The sequence below is a fragment of the Hyla sarda genome, chromosome 5 (genome assembly GCF_029499605.1).
Source record: "Hyla sarda isolate aHylSar1 chromosome 5, aHylSar1.hap1, whole genome shotgun sequence".
Classification (NCBI taxonomy): domain Eukaryota; kingdom Metazoa; phylum Chordata; class Amphibia; order Anura; family Hylidae; genus Hyla; species Hyla sarda.
This window is the reverse complement of record NC_079193.1, coordinates 183,329,406-183,356,864: the sequence shown is the minus strand read 5'-3', so window position 1 is coordinate 183,356,864 and position 27,459 is coordinate 183,329,406. Positions and strand designations below refer to the sequence as shown.

At 46.7% G+C, this 27,459-nt stretch overlaps 2 protein-coding genes across 2 annotated transcripts in view; one reads left to right on the top strand and one right to left on the bottom strand.

The window, feature by feature from the left end:
* Positions 1 to 27,459, bottom strand: part of LOC130273669 (NFX1-type zinc finger-containing protein 1-like) — a 136,986-nt gene that overhangs the window by 102,354 nt on the left and 7,173 nt on the right. The window lies entirely within an intron of this gene.
* AHRR (aryl hydrocarbon receptor repressor) overlaps positions 17,253 to 27,459 on the top strand; it is a 383,059-nt gene continuing 372,852 nt past the window's right edge. The window contains exon 1 of the mRNA XM_056520832.1: positions 17,253 to 17,307. The gene's annotated coding sequence lies outside the window, so the exon portion shown is untranslated. The remainder of the gene's footprint in view (positions 17,308 to 27,459) is intronic.

Sequence of the window (27,459 nt, the reverse complement as noted above, 5' to 3'; positions counted from 1 at the left end):
TTCATAATAATTTGCAAATTGGGTACCCAGAATGATGACCCAGAGTATAGCCAAAAGTAAAATTTATGCCCACCCCAAACCCTATACTTTGATTCATCATTCTGGGAATGTGATGTGTGTGGCCGTCCCTATTCTGTTACCCCAAATGCGCACCCCGCTCAGGTGTAGAGAGAGCGCTGCGCATTTGAGGCAACCTGAAACCCCCCGATGCAAATGACTCTGACACATGACCCAATACCACCAGAGGTCTTATCAGGGGTATAATGTTATTGGGTTTGGTTTTTTTTTTTGGGGGGGGGAGGGGGGGGTTAAAATTTGGAGGACAATGTACTCTGGACAGGTACATTGGGGTTAAATCAAGGGGAATTAAAATTGGGTAAGATTATTTTAAAATGGTCGTACCGACTATCCAATCAAAGGGCTGTGGGAGGATCATCACTGATTCCTCTCACAGCTAACATTGAGGCCAGCTAAGTCACATGTGCTACGGCACAAGTGACCCTTTACATCCGGGTCAAGCTCAGCACTGCCCCCTGGCAGGGGATCATCTCTCTCTTCTGTTGATATCACCTCCTGTGCCTTCTGCCCAATTTTTTTATTTCTGTCTTTTTCCTGTTATTTTAAACATGCATGTGTTCATGTATGTTTAACCCCTTAAGGACCAAGGACGTACCGGTACGTCCTTGGTCCTGCTCTTCTGATATAACGCGGGGTTACACAGTAACCCCGCGTCATATCATGGCGGGCCCGGTGTCATAGTGAAGCCGGGACCCGCCTCTAATAGCGCGCAGCGCCGATCGCGGCGCCGCGCGCTATTAACCCTTTAGCCGCGCGCTCAAAGCTGAGCCGCGCGGCTAAAAGTGAAAGTGAAAGTTCCCGGCTAGCTCAGTCGGGCTGTTCGGGATAGCCGCGGCTAATCGCGGCATCCCGAACAGCTGACAGGACAGCTTCCTGCCTCCTCGCTGTCCGATCGCCGAATGACTGCTCAGTGCCTGAGATCCAGGCATGAGCAGTCATCCGGCAGAATCGTTGATCACTGGTTTCTTATGAGAAACCAGTCATCAACATAGAAGATCAGTGTGTGCAGTATTATAGGTCCCTATGGGACCTATAACACTGCAAAAAAAAAGTGGAAAAAAAAAGTGAATAAAGATCATTTAACTCCTCCCCTATTAAAAGTTTGAATCACCCCCCTTTTCCAATAAAAAAAAAAACACAGTGTAAATAAAAATAAAAATAAACATATGTGGTATCACCGCGTGCGGAAATGTCCGAATTATAAAAATATATCATTAATTAAACCGCTCGGTCAATGGCGTGCGCGCAAAAAAATTCCAAAGTCCAAAATAGTGCATTTTTGGTCACTTTTTATATCATTTAAAAATGAATAAAAAGTGATCAATAAGTCCTATCAATGCAAAAATGGTACCGTTAAAAACTTCAGATCACGGCGCAAAAAATGAGCCCTCATACCGCCCCATACACGGAAAAATAAAAAAGTTATAGGGGTCAGAAGATGACAATTTTAAACGTATTAATTTTCCTGCATGTAGTTATGATTTTTTCCAGAAGTCCGACAAAATCAAACCTATATAAGTAGGGTATCATTTTAATCGTATGGACCTACAGAATACATATCAGGTGTCATTTTTACCGAAAAATGTACTACGTAGAAACGGAAGCCCCCAAAAATTACAAAACAGCGTTTTTTTTTCAATTTTGTCGCACAATGATTTTTTTTCCCGCTTCACCATAGATTTTTGGGCAAAATGACTGACGTCATTACAAAGTAGAATTGGTGTCGCAAAAAATAAGCCATCATATGGATTTTTAGGTGTAAATTTGAAAGAGTTATGATTTTTTAAAGGCAAGGAGCAAAAAACGAAAATGCAAAAACGGAAAAACCTCCGGTCCTTAAGGGGTTAATAAAGTTGATATATTTTGCATAAAACATTTATGTAACTGGCTTTCTTTGGTGTCATATAACCAGAGTATAGAACACATGATTGGGATTATCAGGGCTGACGGGAGCACAAATAAAAACAGCAAAAACAAACACTGGGACTACAAAAATCTGTATAGATAATGGCCCTGATTTACTAAGAGTGTTGTGTAGTTTTCTTTGTAGGTTTTAATTATCTACAATTTTTTCTTCGCAGTATTTACTAAGGTTTCCTTACATTTTACTTAACTTTTATTTTTTTATTTTTTTACACATGCTCTGATCTGTAGGGTTTTCTTCAACTTAAATCCACCACATTTTCTGTGGAAACCTTAGTAAATATGTTGTTGTTTTTTGCGAAAATGTCGGGGACACGCCGCTTTTATCTAAACATGCCCCCTTTCCCTGACAGTCACGCCCCTTTTTCGGGTTCTCTTCGTAAAATGGAGAGTTGGTCGTTATTTTTTTTTTCATTTCTGGCGCAATGAGACAGAATTCTGGCACAATGTGACAGAATCTGTCGCAATGCGTTAGAATCTGGCACACAACCTGACAAAACATGTCGGGCTTACAATAGTAAATAAGGGCCAATACATATAAGTATGAGTACTATACTGGATGTCAACCTAAGGCAGGCCTTACTGAGCAGTGTGGTAATACATTTATTGCCACAGTAACTTGGGCAATATGGATGTAATTGTGATAAATGCTCCAAATATTTAGTGTAATAAACCTGGCTGTAATGATAAACTTAAATAAAATACCCACCCACACAGGGCCATAAAAAACATGGGCACTGTAATTAACCTTTTGATATGTTGTAGTACATATGTACTACAACATATCTCTAATATATTTTCATTATTTTTTATTTTTTTATTAATATCTTTAAATTAACGTTTGAAAACCGTCCAGTAGGGGTCTCCCTGCTAGTGGCCGGCTGCAGGCTGGCGTGACGTCACGCCTGAATTCGGACCGATGCCGGCTGGGCATCGGTTCTTATTCATTAAGCCTGCGCTCGCTCCCTGCCTGTCAATCAGACAGGTGGGAGCGAGCGCATTGGCTCCCTGGACTCAGACGCCGGCCACTCCTCCCACACCACGCCGCTGATGCTGCTGGACTCTGCAGTTTGTATGTATGGGGATTGGGGTTTCAACACGGGGGTTGCGGGGATCGGGGTTTCAACAAGGGGGGGGGGGGGGGAGGGAGGAACGGGGTAGCGCCGTACCCATGGCCCTAACTTATTGTTTTCAACACAGGGTGCCTCCAGCTGTTTCCCCACTACAACTCCCAGCATGCCCTGACAGCCAATAGATGTCAGGGCAAGCTGGGAATTGTAGTGGTGAAACAGCTGGAGGCACCCTGTATAGTGAACTAAGGGCGGAAGTGTCGGCCCCAGCAGGCATCAGTGACGTCTGTCTGCTGGGAAAGTCTGCCTGGTAGTGAGCACACTACCAGGCAGACAAAAAGACCTTTTTTATATAGTAAAAAAAAAATTTAAAGCAGGGAGGGGGTTAAGGATAGATGGGCAATAGGCAGGGACAAAAAAAAATATATAGGATGGTGGGAGCTACCCTTTAAAAACCTGTGTTATTAAAAGTGCTTGACATATTTATGCTAAATCCATTTCAAAATGTAAGCAATGAAAAAAATTTCACTGCATCAACTTCTATCAGTGTACCGTCTACAAAAGCTGCAAATGCAGATATGAAAAAAAAACAACAAAAAACACCAACTAGGCAAACACAGAAAAAAGTCCACTGAACTAATCAAAAATCCCCCAAAAAATAAAAAATCCCCCCCCAGCCAAAAAAAATAAATAAAAAGATTTTCACATGGTGAAAAAGATATACTTGTTGAGGACGTAAGTGAAATATTTGCCTACTTATATTGCGTTTTATCTGTGGTAACATTTTTACAAATCACGGAAAACCACATCATGTTTACCATCATTTCGGTTACTTGCTGCAAAAATACATGCAGTACTGCAACAGTGCCGCAAAGCAGAAGGCAAACATGCCTTCAGGTCACAGTAAGCCACGCCAGATGATATGTTCAGACCCCATTCAAAAACAAGTAAGTAGAGCTTAAAAATATGTGTTTATTGCAAAGTCAAGTTTACAAATGCAATCTATAACATCAGAAAAATGTTCATGTAAACACGAGTACATGCCCTTGAACACTTCCTGTAATATGGACTAAATATGACCCCCTGCCCACTTTTGCAAAACTGAATTAACTGCATTAGTGCTTATTTTTATTTTTTTACATAAACTCCTGTGAAAAAATGTAGTGTGATTCTCGCACCACTTTTTACCCTGCGCTTTGTGCCAAATATTTGGCCTGAAAGACAGTAAAAAGTGGTGCGAACATCACACTAAGTTTTGAATGACCCCCACCCTCAAAGAAATACCGTATTTTTCGCCCTATAGGACGCTCCGGCATCTAAGACGCACCCAATTTTAAATGAGGAAAATCTAGAATACAATGTAAAGTATAGGTCATAGTGATCTTCAACCAGCGGACCTCCAGATGTTGCAAAACTACAACTCCCAGCATGCCCGGATAGCCGTTGGCTGTCCGGGTATGCCAGGAGTTGTAGTTTTGCAACATCTGGAGGTCCGCAGGTTGAAGACCACTGGTATAGGAGGTAATACTCAAGTGTCCCCGCCGCTCCGGACCTGTCACCGCTCGTCACCGCTGCCCTGGACTTCGCCCTCCACGCTGTCGCAGCGTCCCCGGATTGTCCCCGTCGCTCCGGAACGTCTCTGCTGCCCAGTATCCTCGCTCTCCGTCGCCGCCATCACGTCGCTACACACGCCGCTCCTATTGGATGACGGGACAGCGTGTGCAACGACGTGATGACGATGAAGGAGATCGCCAGCTATGCAGGGGATCCCGGCACGGAGCAGACACCGAGGAGGCAGGTAAGGTCCCTCCCGATGCAGCCGGGTTAGTGTCACTTTCGCTTCAAATGCGGCGGTCGGCTTTGATCGCCGCGTCTGAAGGGTTAATACAGGGCATCACCGCGATCAGTGATGGCCGCAGGGACCACGACGATAGGTGTGTATTCGCCGTATAAGACGCACCAACTCCCCCCCCCCCCTCCGCAGTTTTGGAGAAGAAAAAGTGCGACTTATACGGCAAAAAATACGGTAATAAATCGTAAGCAGCAAAAGCTGGAGCACACAAGTATCTGTAATATCAATGGTTAAAATGATTTTTCTATAAGACAAACCGGCAGTATAAAGTCATAGCTATTTCTTTGTGTTCATCTCCTTTTAAATAGTGCACTGTATGAGTAAACTTATTTACTCTAGTCGCTGTATACTTTGCTAGGGCGTTGTATGACATGGAGCTTTACCTTGTTATCATTTCCAGGGCGGACAGTAACGGCACAGGGCTGCAAGAATTGTGTATAGGGCCCCTCCCTTCAATGCCACAAAATGAAATGTTACAATTTCACATCTGTGTATTATAAAAATTATTGCAAAATGACACATGCCATTTACACCACCCATATGCAGAACACACGGGACACACAATGTCAGCCATACCAGACACATGTCACAAAGGCATAGCTAGGAGTTCAGCACAGGGGGCAAAACACATCTGATGCCTGACGATCATACATCCTAATTATGGTGGTGCAGATGACACCGCATTCCCAATAGTATACGCGATTATATTACCAACGACAAAAAAGAGTTTAAGAGGGTAAAAAAGGCTTTCTACATTACAGTTGTATAGCTTACTATAATTCCTGTCTATTACATTATACATAACAGTAGAAAAAGGGGAACTGCTACATTAAATAACAGAAGAACAAAGATGTTTAGGAAACATTCATGTGGGGCTGATTCGCTGAAGATTTTCTGCCACTGATCTACGACTGATTTTAAATGTATTTTCTCCAACTAATCTGCAGCAAATTTGCAGTATGTAAACATACAATTATACAGTATACTAGTACTCTCTCTCTCTCTCTCTCTCTCTCTCTCTCTCTCTCTCTCTATATGTATATATATATACACTGCTCAAATATAAAAAAGGGAACACTTAAACAACACAATGTAACTCCAGGTCAATCACACTTCTGTGAAATCACACTGTCCACTCAGGAAGCAACACTGATTGACAATCAATTTCACATGTTGTTGTGCAAATGGAACAGACAACAGGTGGAAATTATATGCAATTAACAAGACACCCCTAATAAAGGAGTGGTTCTGCAGCTTGTGACCACAGACCACTTCTCAGTGGCTCAGGTAATGCAGCTCATCCAGGATGTCACATCAATGTGAGCTGTGGCAAGAAGGTTTGCTGTGTCTGTCAGCGTAGTGTCCAGAGCATGAAAGCGCTACCAGGAGACTGGCCAGTACATCAGGAGACATAGAGAAGGCCAACAACCCAGCAGCAGGACCGCTACCTCCGCCTTTGTGCAAGGAGGAGCACTGCCAGAGCCCTGCAAAATGACCTCCAGCAGGCCCCAAATGTGTATGTAACCAATCAAATGGTCAGAAACAGACTCCATGAGGGTGGTATGAGGGCCCAACGTCCACAGGTGGGGGTTGTGCTTACAGCCCAACAGCGTGCAGGATCTTTGGCATTTGCCAGAGAACACCAAGATTAGCAAATTCACCCCTGGTGCCTTGTTAGGATTCGTCAGGCTGGATGTGGATCCTCTGTGTCAGCGAGGGATTGGCGTGGACCGTGTCGGTGGACCGGTTCTAGGTTGCTACTGGTATTCACCAGAGCCCGCCGCAAAGCGGGATGGTCTTGCTGCGGCGGTAGCAACCAGGTCGTATACACCGGCAACGGCTCAACCTCGCTGACTGCTGAGAAGGCGTGGGACAGAAGGACTAGGCAGAGGCAAGGTCAGACGTAGCAGAAGGTCGGGGCAGGCGGCAAGGTTCGTAGTCAATAGCAATAGGTCAGGTACACTGGTAAGGCAAACACTGTAAACGCTTTCTCTGGCACAAGGCAACAAGATCCGGCAAGGAAGTGAAGGGGAAGTGAGGTTAAATAGACAGGGAGCAGGTGGAGGCTAATTAGACAGATTGGGCCAGGCACCAATCATTGGTGCACTGGCCCTTTAAATCTTAGAGAGCTGGCGCGCGCACGCGCCCTAAGGAGTGGAGCCACGCGCCAGGACGAGACAGCCGGGGACGAGACAGGTGAGAGACTTGGGATGCGATTCGCGAGCGAGCGGGTCCCGCTATGCGAATAGCATCCCCGCCGGCAGTGTCAGTGCAGCACTCCCGGTCAGCGGGTCTGACCGGGGCGCTGCAGAGAGAGGAACGCCGTGAGCGCTCCGAGGAGGAGCAGGGACCCAAAGCACTCGGCGTAACAGTACCCCCCCCCCCCTTAGGTCTCCCCCTCTTTTTGTCCGGATGTCGCTCCACATGGGACGAGGACATTGGGGGCGATTGTAGAGTCTCCTTCTGGAGGACAGTGAAGTCTTGGGTATGCTCATCAACGGCAGGCAGTTCAGAAGGAATGGGAATGGGGAGGGGGGACAGAGGGTGAAGCTTGGCACAGGGCAGAGTGTTACCAGGATGGGGGCTATGAGGAGGCATGGCATAGTCCTGATAGGCCTTAGGGAGACCAGGTATAGGGGGAGACACTGAGGTTTGACAGACGGGACTGGGGGCAGACGTGAGGCATCTTTTGTGGCAAGAAGCACCCCAGCTCTTGATCTCCCCAGCGGTCCAGTCAAGGGTAGGAGAGTGGCGTTGGAGCCATGGCAGACCGAGGAGGACTTCAGAGGTGCAGTTGGGCAAAACAAAAAGTTCAATTTTTTCGTGATGCAGTCCAATGCTCATGAGCAGGGGTTCTGTGCGGTAACGCACAGTGCAGTCCAATTTCACTCCGTTGACCGAGGAAATGTAGAGCGGCTTGGCGAGATGGGTCACAGGGATGTTGAACTTATTAACAAAAGAAACCAAAATGAAATTTCCCGCAGAACCAGAGTCCAAGAAGGCCACAGCTGAGAAGGAGGAGTTGGCAGAAGGAGAAATCCGTACTGGCACAGTGAGACGTGGAGAAGCAGACTTCAGACCAGGAGACGCCACACGTGAGCTGGGTGCGTGCGTGCGTTTCCCAGACGTGGAGGACGAATAGGGCAATCCACCAAGAAATGTTCGGTACTAGCACAGTACAGACATCAATTTTTATCTCTGCGGCGAGTCCTCTCTTCATGGGTCAGGTGAGACTGATCCACTTGCATAGCCTACTCGCGGGAGGCACAGGGGTAGATTGCAAAGGATACTGTGAGAGAGGTGCCCAGAGATCAAGGTCTTTTTCCTGGCGGAGCTCCTGGTGTCTTTCAGAAAAACGCATGTCAATGCGGGTGGCCAAATGGATAAGTTCATGCAGGTTGGCAGGAATTTCTCGTGCGGCCAGCACATCTTTGATGTTACTGGATAGGCCTTTTTTAAAGGTCGCGCAGAGGGCCTCGTTGTTCCAAGATAGTTCTGAGGCAAGGGTACGAAATTGGATGGCGTATTCGCCTACAGAAGAATTTCCCTGGACCAGGTTCAGCAAGGCAGTTTCGGCAGAAGAAGCTCGGGCTGGTTCCTCGAAGACACTACGAACCTCAGCGAAGAAGGACTGTACAGTGGCAGTGACAGGATAATTGCGGTCCCAGAGCGGTGTGGCCCATGACAGGGCCTTCCCAGAAAGGAGACTGACCACGAAAGCCACCTTCGACCGTTCTGTAGGAAATTGGTCCGACAACATCTCCAAATGTAGGGAACATTGTGACAGGAAACCAAGGCAAAGTCTAGAGTCCCCATCAAATTTGTCCAGCAGGGACAAGCTTAGGCCAGGAGCGGGCACTCGCTGCGAAGGAGGTGCAGGAGCTGGCGGAGGAGATGGTTGCTGCTGTAGCTGTGGCAGAAGTTGCTGTAGCATGGCGGTCAACTGCGACAGCTGCTGTCCTTGTTGGGCGAACTGTTGTGCAAGTTGCTCTATCTGTTGAGACTGCTGGGCGACCACTGTGGTAAGGTCAGCGACAACTGGCAGCGGGACCTCAGCGGGATCCATGGCCGGATCTACTATTAGGATTCGGCAGGCTGGATGTGGATCCTCTGTGTCAGCGAGGGATTGGCGTGGACGGTGTCCGTGGACCGGTTCTAGGTTGCTACTGGTATTCACCAGAGCCCGCCGCAAAGCGGGATGGTCTTGCTGCGGCGGTAGCAACCAGGTTGTATCCACCAGCAACGGCTCAACCTCGCTGACTGCTGAGAAGGCGTGGGACAGAAGGACTAGGCAGAGGCAAGGTCAGACGTAGCAGAAGGTCGGGGCAGGCGGCAAGGTTCGTAGTCAATAGCAATAGCAAGAGGTCAGGTACACTGGTAAGGCAAACACTGTAAACGCTTTCTCTGGCACAAGGCAACAAGATCCGGCAAGGAAGTGAAGGGGAAGTGAGGTTAAATAGACAGGGAGCAGGTGGAGGCTAATTAGACAGATTGAGCCAGGCACCAATCATTGGTGCACTGGCCCTTTAAATCTTAGAGAGCTGGCGCGCGTGCGCCCTAAGGAGCGGAGCCGCGCGCGCCAGGACGAGACAGCCGGGGACCGGGACAGGTGAAAGACTTGGGATGTGATTCGTGAGCGCGTCCCGCTATGCGAATCGCATCCCCGCCGGCAGTGTCAGTGCAGCACTCCCGGTCAGCGGGTCTGACCGGGGCGCTGCAGAGAGAGGAACGCCGCGAGCGCTCCGGGGAGGAGCAGGGACCCGGAGCGCTCGGCGTAACACGCCTTGTGCTCTTCACAGATGAAAGCAAGTTCACATTGAGCACGTGACAGAGTCTGGAGACGCCGTGGAGAACATATGCTGGTGAGGTTGGCACTGGGTTCCTCCTAATGCAAGACAATGCTAGACCTCATGTGGCTGGAGTGTGTCAGCAGTTCCTGCAAGAGGAACGCATTGATGCTATGGACTGACCCGCCCGTTCCCCAGACCTGAATCCAATTAAGCACATCTGGGACATCATGTCTCACTCCATCCACCAACGCCACGTTGCACCACAGACTGTCCAGGAGTTGGCGGATGCTTTAATCCAGGTCTGGGAGGACAACCCTCAGGAGACCATCCGCCACCTCATGAGGAGCATGCCCAGGCGTTGTAGGGAGGTCATACGGGCATGTGGTGGCCACACACACTACTGGGCCTTATTTTGGCTGGTTTTAAGGACATTACATCAAAGTTGGATCAGCCTGTAGTGTGGTTTTCCACTTTGATTTTGAATGTGACTTCATATCCAGACCTCCATAGGTTGATAAATTTGATTTTCATTCATAATTTTTGTGTGATTTTGTTGTCAGCACATTCAACTATGTAAAGAGGAAAGTATTTCATACCATTAGTTCATTCATTCAGATCTAAGATGTGTTATCTTTATTTTTGTGTACCCTTTATTTTTTTGAGCAGTGTATACACATTATATATATGAAGACCACTGATATAGGAGGTAATACTCAAGTGTCCCCATCGCTCCGGACCCGTCACCGCTGCCCTGGATGTTGCTCCATCGCTGTTGCCGTGTCCCCGTCGCTTCGGAAGATCTCTGCTGCCGGCCGGGTATCCTCGCTCTCCGTTGCCACCATCACGTCGTTACGCACGCCGACGCACGTACGCGACGACGTGATGACGAGGAAGGAGAGCGCCGGCCATACAGGGGATCCCAGCATGGAGCAGACACCGAGGAGGCAGGTAAGGTCCCTCCCGGTGTCCTGTAAGCACTAACCCGGCTATTCAGTCGGGCTGTTCGGGACCACCGCGGTGAAATCGCGGCGGTCCCGAACAGCCCGACTGAACAGCCGGGTTAGTGTTATTTTCGCTTCAGACGCAGCGGTCAGCTTTGATCGCCGTGTCTGAAGGGTTAATACAGGGCATCACCGCGACCGGTGATATCCTGTATTAGCTGCGGGTCCCGGCCGTTGATGGCCGCAGGAACCGCCGTGATAGAGGTGTATTCACCGTATAAGACGCACCAACTTTTCCCCCCCAGTTTTGGGGAAGAAGAAGTGCGTCTTATACGGCGAAAAATACGGTATATTCCTTTAGGACAGGGTCACACAGGGTGCATCTGCAGCATATTTCACAGAGGGACTGCAGAGGGAGCTCCTAGCAGCGGCCAGGTAGCTCTGTGTGTCCGATCGTGGTGATGGATTTCTACAGCGGAAAATATGCCACTACGAGCCGGGAGCTCGCTCTGTAGTCCCTCTGTGACTGCTGTCGGCGCATCGGCAGAGTCAAATACGCTGTGGATGCACCCCATGAGACCCTGCCCTTAAGCAGCAAGCTTCCTCAAGTCGTAGCTGCAGGAAAGAAGCAAATAATATGCAGGGTTGGTGCAAGGATTTTTGTCTACATCGGCAAAGGTGCATTTTGGTGCCCCCTCCCCCTATCACTGATCTAGCGTGGGTTGGAAGCACCCAGGCAAGTGAATCTCCCCTGCTGGCCTGTGAATGTAAGAGAATGGTGGTGTATATGGTGTATGCATTGCCATTTTCTCACGGGTTGGGGTTTAGAAACATAAAATAATACCTCCACAATAGGACAACATATTGCAACTGCAGTGACTACCATAATACTGTTATTATATAAAAACCAATATTACCACTATACAAGGGACAAATAAGTGCACCACACCATGACCACCGTATAGTGACTGGATAATACTACCATACTAATACTGAATAACACCACTACACACAGACCAGTATCACCAATAAAACCACTATACAAGGGACAAATAATTGCACCACATCATGACCACTACCATTACCACCATATGGTACTGAATAAAAACACTATACACAGACTAATATCCCCCCATACAGTGATGGCCCAGCTGTACACAGACTAATATTCCCCCATACAGTGACTGTTAAGGATTGATCGAGGGTGAGGCTTTCAAATGTGATTGACTGTGCTGTTATATATTACTAAGTGTCGACATAAGAAAATATACATTAGACAGGATGTTGGTATAACTCTCTCTCAGCATACTCGCAGCTGCCCCAAAAGAGTTCTGTTTTAATCCAGGAAGTACATTTAGTTTTTACATTTGACAAAGAATGAGGTTTAGTTATGATGTCAGAATCAGCATGTTACATTTTGATTGGTTGTTTGACTATTGTGTCCGTATATATTAGCATATTTAGTGTCCATTAATTTCTTGGCAGAAGTTTCTCTACTGGGAAATTCCAGAGTTCTCTGTTTGTCAGATATTTTGTCTTTCTACTCCTGCAAGGAGTCATCCCAAGGCCTCCATCGTAGTCACGAGCAGATAGCAAGCTGATGTATATGGGTTAAGGGGTAGGTAACAGATATATTTTTCCAGCAGCAATGGCATATTAGTATTAGTATATTGATCAGTCATTAGAAACATAAGGGTCATCCCTATCATGACCATATAGTGGTGTCCCAGCTGTACACAGACTAATATCCCCCATACAGTGACCATATGGTGGTGACCCCGGTTATACACAGACTAATATCCCCCCATACAGTGACCATATAGTGGTGACCCCGGCTATAGACAGACTAATATCCCTCCCATACAGTGACATATAGTGGTGACCCCGGTTATACACAGACTAATATCCCTCCATACAGTGACCATATAGTGCTGACCCCGGTTATACACAGACTAATATCCCCCCATACAGTGACCATATAGTGCTGACCCCGGCTATACACAGACTAATCTCCCCACCACACAGTGCCCATATAGTGGTGACCCCGGTTATATACAGACTAATATCCCCCCATACAGTGACCATAAAGTGATGACTCTGGCTCTACACAGGCGCTGCAGACTATATAGGTGATTATAGTGCAGTTACATGTAGGGACTCACAGGGGCATCTTTGTGGAGTAGGTAGGTAGAGTGCAGGTAGGTAGATGGTGCCGGTAAGTACTGGTGATAAGTAGATAGATAGTGAGTGTAGATAATTACTTTTTAAACACTTTATAAAAAAAAATTCTTATAGTGTTTTTTTTTTTGTTTTTTTTTAGATTTACACCATTCACTGTGTGGTTAATTAATAACATTTTAATAGTCTGGACATTTACTCACATTTACGACATCAAATACCGTATTTATCGGCGTATAACACACATTTTTTAGGCTAAAATTTTTAGCCTAAAGTCTATCTGCGTGTTATACGCCGATAAGCCGCTGTAGTTCAATGATTTAAAGCGGGCACTTTAAATCAATGAACTGCAGCGGCTTTTGCAGGTGCAGAGACCTGCTGTCGCTGCCGGCTTCTCTGCCCCTGCCTGTCCTGGGGTCTAGAGCCCTGCTGCCGCAGCTTCTCTCCCCCTGCTATCGGCGCCGCTGCCCCTTCTCTCCCCCTGGCTATCGGTGCCGCTACCCCATTGCCGGCGCCGATAGCCAGGGGGAGAGAAGGGGCAGCGGCACCCATTGCCGGCACCACTGCCCTGTTGCCTCCCCCATCCTCGGTTGTATAATTACCTGTTGCTGGGGTCGGGTCCGCGCTGCTTCAGGCCTCCGGTGTGCGTCCCCTGCGTCGTTGCTATGCGCTGTGAGACGCAATGACGAGTGACGTCACTCGTCATTGCGCCGAGCAGCGCATAGCAACGATGCAGGGGATGCACGATAGCCAGGGGGAGAGAATGGGCAGCGGTGCCGATAGCAGGGGGAGAAAAGCGGCGGCAGCAGGGCTCTAGACCCCAGGAAAGGCAGTGGGAGAGAAGCGGGCAGCGACGGCCTCGCTCCCCCTGCCTTTCCTGTGGGCTTCTGCGGGGTCAGAAACAGTGTATCGGGGTATACACATGCACACACACGCACCCTCATTTTACCAAGGATATTTGGGTAAAAAACTTTTTTTACCCAAATATCCTTGGTGAAATGAGGGTGCGTGTTATAGGCTGGTGCGTGGTATACCCCGATAAATACGGTATGTTTATGTTTATTTTAGTTTACAATATTTTATTTGAAAAATGGATAGGGGGTGATTCTACATTTTATTAGGGGAGGGGCTTTTTCACATTTATTGACAATTTTTAAAATATTATATTTACTATTTTGCATGCTATAAAGTTATGCTACAGAGCAGTTTTCCAAAACCAAAGGAAAAACTACAACTCTTAGCATGTTGCACTATATTGTAGTATAGTAAATGTCATTGTGCAACATGCTGGTAGTTGTAGTTTTGGTCCAGCTGCAAAGCCAGAGGCTGTGTCAAGGGATTTGAAGTTATTAACTACAACACCCAGCATGCCCTGATACAGCCTATGGCTCTGCAGCTGACCCAAACCAAAACTACAACGACCATCATGTTGCACCAGTATGGTAAAGGTAATGGTGCAACATGCTGGGAGATGTAGCTTTGGGTCAGCTGCAGAGGTATAGTCTCTATGAGGGCATGCTGAATGTTTTTAGTTAGTAACTGCAACTTCCAACATGTCCTGACACAACCTATGGCTCTGCAGCTGACCAAAAACTACAACTCCCAGCATGTTGCACCATAACCTATACTATACCATTATATAGTGCAACATGCTGGGAGTTGTAGTTTCGGATCACCTGCAGAGCCGTGGGCTTTTTCAGGGCATGCTGGGAGTTGCAGTTACTAACTATAACTTCCAGCAAGCTCTGATACATTCTATGGCTCTGCAGCTGACCCAAAAATGTACCCGCATGTCTGCTACCAGGAGCCCAAGAAGAGTCCCAGCTCATCTGATAAAGGGCCCTGTCGGCATATGCGAGTGAGTGACCCAGACGGTGATGGGGGGTTTAGGGGGTTATAGGGCTGTTGGGGGTTCGGGAGGAGGCGGTGGTTGGATTGGTCATTGTAGACCAGTGTCGTGGGGGAAGTTGTTAGGGGGAGGCTCCTGTCAGTCTGCCCCTGCTCCAATTACTGCTCCTCCAGTGCGTGACCTATGGGCAATAGGAGTAGGTCCCTGGACTGGAGGAGCAGTGGTCGGAGCAATGAAGGCAGTGTGCTGTGTCGGTATAATTACCTGCTAAGACGCCTGTGTTCTTCCTCCGCGGTGCTCCTCTGCTACCAAGGTCCAGGCTAAGGCACGTCAGTGACATGCCTGTGTGCACCGCCTCCTTCCAGCTAGCCTCCGACCACAAAAGAAGATGGGGACTAAAAAGATCAGTCAGAATGCAGGGATGTTCCGGTTATACTGCCCAGTGCCAAGCAATGTGGAGGTGCTGTCTGTGATCCGAATTCATTGCTAGTGGCTGAGGATTCAGATTTTTCCACCACCTACCGCCAGCGTCCTAAGGCAGCTGCTTTGGCAGCCTTAGGCTATCGCCAGCAATATGCTACATTTGTGTTTTCCAACCAATGTGCCTCCAGCTGTTGAAAAACTACAACTTCCAGCATGCCCGGACAGCCTTTGGCTGTACAAGCAAGCTGGGAGTTGTAGTTTTTCAACAGCTGGAGGCACACTGGTTGGGAAACACTATGTTAGATACATGTCCTTACACACTGTTATACAGTACATGCTGTATACTATATAACATAAAATGACCAACTAGAACATTCAGTTCTCCACATATTAATTATCACTTAGGCCTCGTTCACACCGCGGACGCTCGGTAATGCACCTTCTCCATAGACGACAATGCATTTCTGAATGGATTCCACTGAAAGACTAAACTTGTTCATTCTTTCGGCAGAGAACAGAATTTCTGTGTAGGGAACAATTGCCGCAGAAATTCCGCCACGTGCACGATGCAGCAGAATCCCTTTAAAAGCAATGGGACAGAGTTTCTGAGTGGAATTTTTCCAGTGGATTCCATTTGGAAATTCCACCGTGTAAACATATCCTGACTGTGAAGGCTCCTTTTTTCTTTTTGTTATTTATTTTTCTCGTTTTTATTGTTTTATTAAACTTATTTTTAAATTGTATTTTGCATTGTACTTCTGTATTCTATTTTATTATACCTGTCAGTACTGACATCTTGAATTTGCGTTCTGAGGTTTCTGTGACAGCAATGGCTACGGCATCTGAGGGGTTAAATGATCAGACTGGCGTTGTCTCTAACCCCTGGTTTGAAAGTGGCAGCCTTGCAGGTAATTGTGCAGGCCCTACTCCAGTTCTCCTGCAATTATCATGATCTACATGTAGGTCATTTTGTAGAAACTACCTACTGTTCAAGATATACATGTAGGTCATATGTAAGGGTGCGTTCACATGGCCGTCTGTTCTCTTTTTTTTATCCCCGTTTCGGTTCTGTTCTTGCAGGCTGTAAACGGATAAAAAACAGTTTTTAAAAAATCTCATTCATTTCACTGGGATTTTTTAACAATCCGTTTACATCCGTATGTACCCGTCTGCACTCATTTCCGTATTTTTGACGCAGCAAAAACGGCACATGCAGTATCTTTTCTTCCGTCAAAGAACGGTAAATTTAACATTGAAGTCTATAGAAAACAGATGAGCCTTTAATGCTTTTTGCATCCGTTTTTTCAATCCGTTTTTTGATCTGTTTTTACTTCTGAGCATGCTTTTTTTTGTTTTATTAACTGAACAATAACGGATACAAATGGATACTATCCGTTTGCAGCCTTTATTGTCCATCTTTTTTTAAAGTCCGTTTTTATTTTTGACTGGAGAAGAACAGGACGGGTCTAGACGGCCGTGTGAATGCAGCCTAAGGGAAAAACTGTTTATCAGAAGGCATATCATGCACTGTTCTCTGTAAGAGTTAATCTATATAGAAATGTAAAAAAAAAATTTGTTCCATGACTTTACAGGACACAGAACACAATACAGTGGTCCCTCAACATACAATGGTAATTCGTTCCAAATGAACCATCGTTTGTTGAAACCATCATATGTTGAGGGATCCGTGCAATGAAAAGAATAGGAAGTTATATTCACCTGTCCCCGACGCTCCGGACCGTCACCGCTGCCCTGATTGTCGCCCTCCATCTTTGTCGCCGCGTCCCCGGGGTGTCTCTGCTGGCCCGGAACGTCGCTCTCCATCGCCGTCATCACGTCGCTGCAGGGGCACCTTAAGCGGCTATCCGGCGGCAGCTGAAGCAGTCTGCGCTGCCGGATAGCCGTTTATGTGACGGCCCGACATACAAAGCATCGTATGTTGACAGGGTCGCCATCAGGGGAGTACAGCCAGTACAGCAGTAAGGGGCCTGGGCACCCAGGGGGCCCAAACCCCAGCTGCACCCCCCTGAAGCACCCGCAAAGAAGCAGGAGACCGCTGTAAATGGTCGGGCACTTCCTGAGCCAGAGGGGGCCCGCTGCTGCCAACCACATTTTGTCTGCTTCACAGACTCTGCTGATACCAGCTCACCGTTGGGAAGAGGAAGCCTTCCAGTGCCTACAGCTGGGTCCTGCCCATCAAAAAGTAAGTAACTTTCTAGGAAGGAGGGGGGGGGGGGTGGAGTGTCATGTTGTGCGTGCAGGATGCAATTTGGGGATTATTGGGAGGTATATAGGCATTATCCCATTATCTCATGCAACAGATGGAGGCACCCCGGTTAAGAAACATTGAGATAATGTCTATTTACCTCCATCTCATTGTTTCTTAACAAGGGTGCCCCCAGCTGTTCCAAAACTGCAAAACTACAACTACCAGAATGCCTTGGACTGTGTAAGCATGCTGGGAGTTGTAGTGTTGTAACAGCTGGAGGCACCCTGGTTGAGAAACAATGAGATAGTGTAGATTTACCTCCATCTCATTGTTTCTCAACCAGGGTGCCCCCTGCTGTTCCAAAACTGCAAAACTTCAACTCCCAGCATGCCCACACAGCCAAACGTATGCTGGGAGATGTAGTTTTGCAATAGCTGTAGGCACCCTTTTTGAGAAACAATGAGTTAAAGGTAAATATACACTATCTCATTGTTTCTCAACCAGGGTGCCTCCAGCTGTTACAACACTACAACTTCCAGGATGCCGAGACAGCCAAAGCCATCTATCTATCTCATATCTATTTAATATCTATCAATCTCATATCAATCTTACAATAAAAAGAAAAGGAATCCGCAGCACACAAAGTGAAAAAATTTTTTTTTCCGTGGTTTATTCCATGTTAAAAAGTGTTTTCACAGCAAGCGACGTTTCGACTGGGCTCCCCCAGTCTTTTTCAAGTAGTGCACATTCAAGAGGTATACACACATCTATATAGGGATACCAATCAACTGGTATCAATGTGAATCAATTACATTGTTACAGTAAAGTGTATTTGTGCATATAGTGCATAGAGTATAATAAAATACATTTAGTAAAGTGCTGGTGAATTAAAATCAATATTAAAAACAACACTGCCGTATATACTTAATAGAGTATCACATATACACAGCTGTAAGCAAACACTTATTAATCAGGGGGAGGAGAGAAATTCATAGACTGACCAGATGCAGAATGTATGTAATGGCCACCATCGCCGGCTCCCCGGCATCATAACAAATGCACTGCGCATGCGTGCGCTAGTGTTGCATTATCCATAACACACACATGGGTACGTGTGTTGCTTAGCCAATCGCCATGCACGTGAGGTCCCATAGCGCACGTGACAAACGAGCGCACGTGACCCAATGGTGCAGAGTGTCAGGCATCGTATTAACACGCATGCGCACCCCGCACAGAGAGGCTCACTGATGCCATCTTATCTATGGGAAAACTGCCAATAAGCGGATTTATATAGAGGAACAGCATTTGTTATTAGAAGGACGCATATAGAGAGCATGGAGCACATTCATACTGTGATTGGCATGAAACCCAGGGTGTTATTCACACTCCTAGGTCACGCCTATATACACACATACATCTTGGCAGAGGTGACCGCTCCGTCACACTGAAGTGACCGGCGCAGTCACCAGCCACAGTGTAGTATAATTATTGCCTAATGGAAGGGCGGCACAAAGTCCGGGCACAATGAAGTGTCAGGACTCGTGTCACCCAAAACCAGGGCATAAATAGATAACATGCATTCATCCATACTATTAGATGAAACAATGTCCTCTAGTACCGCTGGGAACAAAATCTGTCCCAAATCCCATGAAAGATGCATCAGATGCCGTATCCCATAGCAACACACATAAAAACCACATGTGTGAATGGACATCACATAGCAAAGTTTTTTATTAGGTTGTCCTTCATACATTAAAAATAACAAAATAAAAAAAATAAAAAAACACAGAATAATAATAATAATAATAATAATAATAATATAAAGATATTATCAAAACAAAGAAATTTTTTTTTTGCATTGGGTGAGTATTGAAAGGAGTCTCCTCAAGGATAAATCTGCAATAGAAACAAAAACAAAAAAGTATAAGTAATAACCAATATCAATTGAATGTGCAAATAATACCAACGCAAACACTCAATTCTTCAAGCAGGTAAAATCATCAGAGCCTACCTGTTTAATTCATAACCTCTTTTTATGAATGGAATAGCTGTGTTGATTAATACATGTCTTCAATTCCCATGTGGTCTCCCCCACATAGAGGAGACCACATGGGCACCAAAGAACTTACACAACAAATGATGTTTCACAAGTAAGGTAATACTTAATAGGGTATGTCATCCCGGTAGAGGGATGCGTGAACATATCACCCTTGACCATCAGGCTGCAGTTCACACAACCCCTACAGGGAAAGCATCCCTTTTTGGCCAATGTCAAATATCGTTGAGTCCTTCCTGATTTCAGAGAGATATCTGCCCTAACCAATCTATCCTTGAGATTAGCACTTCTCCTATAGGACATTAAAGGGTATTCTGCAAATTCTTTAATGTTAAACCCCTCCTTAATCAGGTGCCAGTGCTTACGTACAATGGCTGCCACATCTTTGGACAGGTCATTGTATGTCGTGACAAATGGGATACGGAGTTGTTGTGTAGCACCTCCCCTCCTTCTATCTTTACCCATCTGTATTTTGTTTTTCTGTCTCTCCACTAGGGCCTTGGGGTACCCCCTCTCATGAAAGTTCTTAACCATCCTATCAACCGCAGTATTATATCTGGATTCATCCTGCACAATCCTCCTGGTCCTCAACATCTGACTGTACGGTAAACTGTTGACCATTGCCCGGGGTTGGCAACTGTTGAACGACAGGAGGGTGTTGCAGTCTGTCTCCTTCACAAATAAATCAGTCACAAGATGGTTGTCCTGTACCATAACCTTGACATCAAGAAAACTAATTTCACTGGTGGAATGCGTTAATGTAAATTTAACTGTGTCATCAATAGAATTCAAAAATTTGTGGAACTGATCCAATTCAGGTTTTGTCCCCGTCCATGGGAGGAAAATGTCGTCGTTATATCACCACCACCTCAGAACATGCCTGAAGTGGTGGGATATATAGACCGACACCTCCTCAAGGTGCGCCATGTAGATATTAGCGTAAGTGGGCGCCACATTGCTCCCCATGGCGGTCCCTATCTTCTGGATGTAAAATTTGTCATTGAACATGAAATAATTGTTCTCTGGGACCACCCTGAGGAGCAACGTGATGAAATCCACTTTCTCCAGAGGGAAATCTGCTTTAGTGAGTGCACATCTCAAAGCCTCTACACCTCCATCATTTTGGATGGAGGTGTAGAGGCTCACCACATCAAAGGAAGCCAAAAGCACCCCATCGGATATCGTAATATCCACAATTTTTTAAAGAAAGTCACCAGTATCTTTTAAATATGACCTAGTACCTACCGCAAATCTTCTCAAGATCTTGTCCAGAAAGATTGAGATCCGGGAGGTGACCGAATTTCGGCCAGAGACGATAGGCCTCCATGGCGGGTTTCTCAGATCTTTGTGGACCTTTGGCAAAAGATAAAGGAGAGGAGTTACAGGGAAAAGTACTGTTAAATACTGTTTAGTGTCTTCATCAATGAGTCCGGCTGCAAAACCTTCGTTAATAACCCTGCGGACCCTCTCCTCAATCTCAAACTTTGGATCCCTAGGGACACACAGGTAAACGTTTGCATCACACAATTGTCTTTCAGCCTCACTGATTTACTGTTAATTAATGTACTGTTAATTTCAGCCTCACTGATGTACTGAGCTCGATCCATGACAATGGTGGCATCACCCTTGTCGGCAGGTTTAATAACCACTTCTCTGTCATGGACGAGCTCAGACAGCAGTTCCATTTCTGATCGAGTAATATTAAGATGTTTTAATCTAACAGACCTCTCCTTCAATTTCCGAAAATCCCTCTTGACACACTCACTGAAGGTTTCAATAGTATGTGAAACAACATTAGGTTGAAACTCACTAGTGTTCCTTAATCCTACATCACGAATAAGTAGACTACTTTGTTTTTCACTCTCGGTTCTCATATCAGGAACACAAGTGTCTCTATTAGCAAAGAACATTTTTAATCTCTATCTCCTCAGAAATTGTGCAAAGTCTGTCATGGAGGAAGGAAACATCAGCGCACCCGGAAAAACCACAAGAAGCCGGAGGAATGTACAGACGAAACTTGTGGTCAAGAAGCGTTAAGTACTGTCATTAATATTTCATCTAAACAATTGAGTGTGGAACATGTTAATCTTCTCAATAAGGGCTTGAGTTTCTGCCCTAGTGTGGGAATGGACTGGTTCGAACTTGAACTGGACTTTGCACAATTTCTGAGGAGATTGAGATTACAAATTTTCTTTGCTAATAGAGACACTTGTGTTCCTGATATGAGAACCGAGAGTGAAAAACAAAGTAGTCTACTTATTCGTGATGTTCTAATGTTGTTTCACATACTATTGAAACCTTCAGTGAGTGTGTCAAGAGGGATTTTCGGAAATTGAAGGAGAGGTCTGTTAGATTAAATCATCCTAATATTACTCGATCAGAAATGGAACTGCTTTCTGAGCTCGTCCATGACAGAGAAGTGGTTATTAAACCTGCCGACAAGGGCGGTGCCACCGTTGTCATGGATCGAGCTCAGTACATCAGTGAGGCTGAAAGACAATTGTGTGATGCAAACGTTTACCTGTGTGACCCTAGGGATCCAAAGTTTGAGATTGAGGAGAGGGTCCGCAGAGTTATTAACAAAGGTTTTGCAGCCAGACTCATTGATGAAGACACTAAACAGTATTTAACAGTACTTTTCCCTGTAACTCCTCTCCTTTATCTTTTACCAAAGGTCCACAAAGATCTGAGAAACCCGCCAGGGAGGCCTATGGTCTCTGGCCGAAATTCGGTCACCTCCCGGATCTCAATCTTTCTGGACAAGATCTTGAGAAGATTTGTGGTAGGTACTAGGTCATATTTAAAAGATACTGGTGACGTTCTTGAAAAAATTGCGGATATTACGGTACCCGATGGGGTGCTTTTGGCTTCCTTTGATGTGGTGAGCCTCTACACCTCCATCCAACATGATGGAGGTGTAGAGGCTGTGAGATGTGCACTCACTAAAGCAGATTTCCCTCTGGAGAAAGTGGATTTCGTCACGTTGCTCCTCAGGGTGGTCCTAGAGAACAATTATTTCATGTTCAATGACAAATTCTAAATCCAGAAGCAAGTGACCGCCATGGGGAGCAACGTGGCGCCCACTTACGCTAATATCTATATGGCGCACCTTGAGGAGGTGTCGGTCTATATATCCCACCACTTCAGGCATGTCTGACAAAATTTTTCTCCTATGGACGGGGACAAAACTTGAATTGGATCAGTTCCACAAATTTTGGAATTCTATTGATGACACAGTTAAATTTACATTAACGCATTCCACCAGTGAAATTAGTTTTCTTGATGTCAAGGTTATGGTACAGGACAACCATCTTGTGACTGATTTATTTGTGAAGGAGACAGACTGCAACACCCTCCTGTCGTTTAACAGTTGCCATCCCCGGGCAATGGTCAACAGTTTACCGTACAGTCAGATGTTGAGGGCCAGGAGGATTGTGCAGGATGAATCCAGATATAATACTGCAGTTGATAGGATGGTTAAGAACCTTCATGAGAGGGGGTACCCCAAGGCCCTAGTGGAGAGACAGAAAAACAAAATACAGATGGGTAAAGATAGAAGGAGGGGAGGTGCTACACAACAACTCCATATCCCATATGTCACGACATACAATGACCTGTCCAAAGATGTGGCAGGCATTGTACGTAAGCACTGGCACCTGATTAAGGAGGGGTTTAACATTAAAGAATTTGCAGAATACCCTTTAATGTCCTATAGGAGAAGTGCTAATCTCAAGGATAGATTGGGAAGGGCAGATATCTCTCTGAAATCAGGAAGGACTCAACGATATTTGACTTTGGCCAAAAAGGGATGCTTTCCCTGTAGGGGTTGTGTGAACTGCAGCCTGATGGTCAAGGGTGATGTGTTCACGCATCCCTCTACCGGGATGGCATACCCTATTAAGTATTACCTTACTTGTGATACATCATTTGTTGTGTACGTTCTTTGGTGCACATGTGGTCTCCTCTATGTGGGGGAGACCACGTGGGAATTGAAGACACGTATTAATCAACACAGGTATTCGATTCGTAAAAAGAAATGTGATTTACCTGTTTCAAGCCACTTTTAAGAAAAAGGACACACTGAACGTGATCTAAGGTTTATGGTCCTGGATCACATTCCAATACCCAAGAGAGGAGGGGACAGGCAGGCGGCCTTAAAAAAGTGTGAACTGAGATGTATCTACACACTAAATTCTTTAAAACCGAACGGACTAAATGTTGAGTTTAAGACCTCTACGAGGATCTTAAACAGGTAGGCTCTGATGATTTTACCTGCTTGAAGAATTGAGTGTTTGCGTTGGTATTATTTGCACATTCAGTTGGTATTGGTTATTACTAATACTTTTGTTTTTGTTTCTATTGCAGATTTATCCTTGAGGAGACTCCTTTCAATACTCAAAAAATGTTTTCTTTGTTTTGATAATATCTTTATATTATTATTATTATTATTATTATTATTCTGTGTTTTTTATTTTATTTTAAATTTTTATTTTATTTTTTTATTTTGGTATTTTTAATGAATGAAGGACCACCTAATAAAAAACTTTGCTATGTGATGTCCATTCACACTAGGGATGTAAGAAAAAATCGATTCTCGCGATAATCGCGATTTTTCATTTGCCGATACAGAATCGATTCAAAATATTTTTGAATCGATTCTTTTAGGGATGTGGAATTTTTAATAAAACGCACTTTATCTTACCTGCCAACGAGCCCCCGGAGCTCCGGTACAGGTGTTCGGTCCCCGGGCTGTATTCTTCTTACTTCCTGTTAGTCCGGCACGTCACATGGAGCTTCAGCCTATCACCAGCGGAGGCGGGACATCGCTGCGGCCAGTGATAGGCTGAAGCTCCATGTGACGTGCCGGACTAACAGGAAGTAAGAAGAATACAGCCCGGGGACCGAACACCTGTACCGGAGCTCCGGGGGCTCGTTGGCAGGTAAGATAAAGTGCGTTTTATTTTATTTTGCAGCCCGGACGGGATAACATGAGAAAAGTGCGCGCCGGAGTACTAGATCGCCGCTGTCAAAGCTGACAGCGGCGTCTATTGGGATCTATGAATGCTCCCAGGTGGGCGATATATCGCGATGTATCGTCACCTAGACGGTATCGCGATATATCGCGATATATCGAATCGCCACACTGGTATCGCGATTCGAATCGAATCGCCAAATTCTTGGCGATTCACACCCCTAATTCACACATGTGGTTTTTATGTGTGTTGCTATGGGATACGGCATCTGATAAATCTTTCATGGGATTTGGGACAGATTTTGTTCCCAGCGGTACTAGAGGACATTGTTTCATCTAATAGTATGGATGAATGCATGTTATCTATTTATGCCCTGGTTTTGGGTGACACGAGTCCTGACACTTCATTGTGCCCGGACTTTGTGCCGCCCTTCCATTAGGCAATAATTATATTACACTGTGGCTGGTGACTGCGCCGGTCACTTCAGTGTGACGGAGCGGTCACCTCTGCCAAGATGTATGTATGTATATAGGAGTGACCTAGGAGTGCGAATAACACCCTGGGTTTCATGCCAATCACAGTGTTACGCCGAGCGCTCCGGGTCCCCGCTCCTCCCCGGAGCGCTCGCTTCACTCCCTCCGCTGCAGCGCTCCGGTCACGTCCTCTGACCCGGGGCGCTGCGATCCTGCTGCCAGCCGGGATGCGATTCGCGATGCGGGTAGCGCCCGCTCGCGATGCGCACCCCGGCTCCCCTACCTGACTCGCTCCCCGTCTGTTCTGTCCCGGCGCGCGCGGCCCCGCTCCCTAGGGCGCGCGCGCGCCGGGTCTCTGCGATTTAAAGGGCCACTGCGCCGCTGATTGGCGCAGTGGTTCCAATTAGGGTTTTCACCTGTGCACTTCCCTATATTACCTCACTTCCCTTGCACTCCCTTGCCGGATCTTGTTGCCTTAGTGCCAGTGAAAGCGTTCCTTGTGTGTTCCTTGCCTGTGTTTCCAGACCTTCTGCCGTTGCCCCTGACTACGATCCTTGCTGCCTGCCCCGACCTTCTGCTACGTCCGACCTTGCTTCTGCCTACTCCCTTGTACCGCGCCTATCTTCAGCAGCCAGAGAGGTGAGCCGTTGCTAGTGGATACGACCTGGTCACTACCGCCGCAGCAAGACCATCCCGCTTTGCGGCGGGCTCTGGTGAAAACCAGTAGTGGCTTAGAACCGGTCCACTAGCACGGTCCACGCCAATCCCTCTCTGGCACAGAGGGTCCACTACCTGCCAGCCGGCATCGTGACAGTAGATCCGGCCATGGATCCCGCTGAAGTTCCTCTGCCAGTTGTCGCTGACCTCACCACGGTGGTCGCCCAGCAGTCACAACAGATAGCGCAACAAGGCCAACAGCTGTCTCAACTGACCGTTATGCTACAACAGTTGCTACCACAGCTTCAGCAGTCATCTCCTCCGCCAGCTCCTGCACCTCCTCCGCAGCGAGTGGCCGCTCCTGGGATACGCTTATCCTTGCCGGATAAATTTGATGGGGACTCTAAGTTTTGCCGTGGCTTTCTTTCCCAATGTTCCCTGCATCTGGAGATGATGTCGGACCTGTTTCCCACTGAAAGGTCTAAGGTGGCTTTCGTAGTCAGTCTTCTGTCCGGAAAAGCCCTGTCATGGGCCACACCGCTCTGGGACCGCAATGACCCCGTCACTGCCTCTGTACACTCCTTCTTCTCGGAAATCCGAAGTGTCTTTGAGGAACCTGCCCGAGCCTCTTCTGCTGAGACTGCCCTGTTGAACCTGGTCCAGGGTAATTCTTCCGTTGGCGAGTATGCCGTACAATTCCGTACACTTGCTTCAGAATTGTCCTGGAATAATGAGGCCCTCTGCGCGACCTTCAAAAAAGGCCTATCCAGCAACATTAAAGATGTTCTGGCCGCACGAGAAATTCCTGCTAATCTACATGAACTTATTCACCTAGCCACTCGCATTGACATGCGTTTTTCTGAAAGGCGTCAGGAACTCCGCCAAGATATGGACTCTGTTCGCACGAGGCGTTTCGTCTCCTCGGCTCCTCTCTCCTCTGGTCCCCTGCAATCTGTTCCTGTGCCTCCCGCCGTGGAGGCTATGCAGGTCGACCGGTCTCGCCTGACACCTCAAGAGAGGACACGACGCCGTATGGAGAACCTCTGCCTGTACTGTGCTAGTACCGAACACTTCCTGAGGGATTGTCCTATCCGTCCTCCCCGCCTGGAAAGACGTACGCTGACTCCGCACAAAGGTGAGACAGTCCTTGATGTCTACTCTGCTTCTCCACGTCTTACTGTGCCTGTGCGGATGTCTGCCTCTGCCTTCTCCTTCTCTACAGTGGCCTTCTTGGACTCTGGATCTGCAGGAAATTTTATTTTGGCCTCTCTCGTCAACAGGTTCAACATCCCAGTGACCAGTCTCGCCAGACCCCTCTACATCAATTGTGTAAATAATGAAAGATTGGACTGTACCATACGTTTCCGCACGGAGCCCCTTCTTATGAGCATCGGATCTCATCATGAGAGGATTGAACTTTTGGTCCTCCCCAATTGCACCTCGGAGATTCTCCTTGGACTTCCCTGGCTTCAACTTCATTCCCCAACCCTGGATTGGTCCACTGGGGAGATCAAGAGTTGGGGGTCCTCTTGTTCCAAGAACTGTCTAAAACCGGTTCTCAGTAACCCTTGCCGTAACTCTGTGGTTCCTCCAGTAACCGGTCTCCCTAAGGCCTATATGGACTTCGCGGATGTTTTCTGCAAAAAACAAGCTGAGACTCTACCTCCTCACAGGCCTTATGATTGCCCTATCGACCTCCTCCCGGGTACCACTCCACCCCGGGGCAGAATTTATCCTCTCTCTGCCCCAGAGACTCTTGCCATGTCCGAATACGTCCAGGAGAATCTAAAAAAGGGCTTTATCCGTAAATCCTCCTCTCCTGCCGGAGCCGGATTTTTCTTTGTGTCCAAAAAAGATGGCTCCCTACGTCCTTGCATTGACTACCGCGGTCTTAATAAAATCACGGTTAAGAACCGCTACCCCTTACCCCTCATCTCTGAACTCTTTGATCGCCTCCAAGGTGCCCACATCTTCACTAAATTGGACT